Genomic DNA, 1,668 nt, shown 5'->3' on the forward strand with positions numbered 1-1,668 from the left:
GAGCACTGGTCAAAATACACTAACCTCCTATTGCTTTGGAAGAAAATAAAAGCTCCTCTAATAACTGTTTAGATAAATACACCCAGGGGTGAAGTATCTTCTTTACCCCCAGGCAGAGTGGTTGGTTTTGTCCTGCCATTTGAGGGCTGGAAGATCATAGAGTGTGGCTTGTCATTCCCTTTAGTGCTAGTATGGTTTATGGTCTTACTATCCATGTAAATGTTTTGGTTTCTGGAAGACACTAGAATCCTAATAGTAGGGCAATTAGATGATGCTTATAATATTGTAACTGAGGAATTATAGCCTGACAAGATACTGTCCTTAGATAAATCTTGGCCTCCAGAATACTCCTTTTACTTTACTGCCTGTGGGGATTTTTGCCTGTCTGGATTCCTGCACACTGCCTTGTGTTCTGCATCAAGATAACTTTTCCTAGAGGCTGAAGGAGTTAATGCAGAAATAGATGACAGATTAGTCTGGGACAGGCTGTGATTTGGAGGAAGAGAACTATCCCAAATAGCTGGCCAGCTGCCAAGCGGATAGATGATTTGGAAAACATATCGGCAGAGCAATGGTGTTCTCTGGAGCAGCTCTGGGTGAGGATTATCTGTCAATTTAACTGCTGTACTATATAGTCTGACTGACATACCCAAAGTACCTTTAGCTTATATAAAGAAAACTGATTACCAAACACATATTTTATCTCTGGGCTGCTAATAAATTGAATAAGAAACTCCTCTTTTCTTTCCCTCCAACATATGTGTAAAAAATAGGGAAAAATATTTTGATTACAAGATTTCCACTCCCTTTTCTTTTCTTTTTCTCACTGCTGTTCTCCAGCCAGCTGTTGAGCTGATGAAAAGTGTGGAAGGGCTGCGAGAAGGGAGATTTTCTGAAAATCAGGCACATTTCTATGGGAGTTGAATGATTCAAAATTGAGTTCCACATAATTCACCAGGGATCTCTTGCAATACAAATAAGTCGTCTGTCAAGCAGTGGTGCAGTTCAAGAGGTTATTTCCGTCTTAACTCTCCTGGGCACAGCTGGTAGGTGGGATGTTTCAAAAGGGGGAAATTAAGAGTCAGGATACAGTGATTGAGCTCCCCACGATACCAGATCAGCATTTTGTTTTTGTAGGTATATAAAAATGCTTCTATACTTTTGAATTGCGCATTTGAATTATTACAAGCAATTAAAAGCTGCTATTTTTTTTACCAGCCGTTTGGTGACCTACATGACACGAGTGGCCTCAGTCCATTTCTCTTTGAACAAGGAACCACACTGAAAATATTGCCATTACATTGGACTTCCTTGCTGGCAGTCTCTGCTGGGAGGAGGAGGACTGAAAGGGTTAGAACAGCCAACTTTCTTTCGAGTCCTTTCTGGAAAATTTTCCGTTATTGCTAATATCTGCCAGAGCAACACCAAGAGCATTAGCAAAGGCAAGATGTTGGGGCAGCTGTAACTGCTGGGGTTGTCAAAACCTGCTGATTCCTTTGCCAAGAGACACCTGGAACTGTGTCTGTCCTGGCATACTCGGTGTTTCTTGAGTGGAGCTCTACAAGTGAGAAAGTATCCAGACAAGAGGCCAGTGTTGACATAGTTGTGGTCTCTCCAGGCCATGGTTGAGATACATCACTAGGGTGGTATGAGGGGAAGTTTCCATTA

The sequence above is a fragment of the Fulmarus glacialis genome, unplaced genomic scaffold (genome assembly GCF_000690835.1).
Source record: "Fulmarus glacialis isolate BGI_N327 unplaced genomic scaffold, ASM69083v1 scaffold47178, whole genome shotgun sequence".
NCBI lineage: Eukaryota > Metazoa > Chordata > Aves > Procellariiformes > Procellariidae > Fulmarus > Fulmarus glacialis.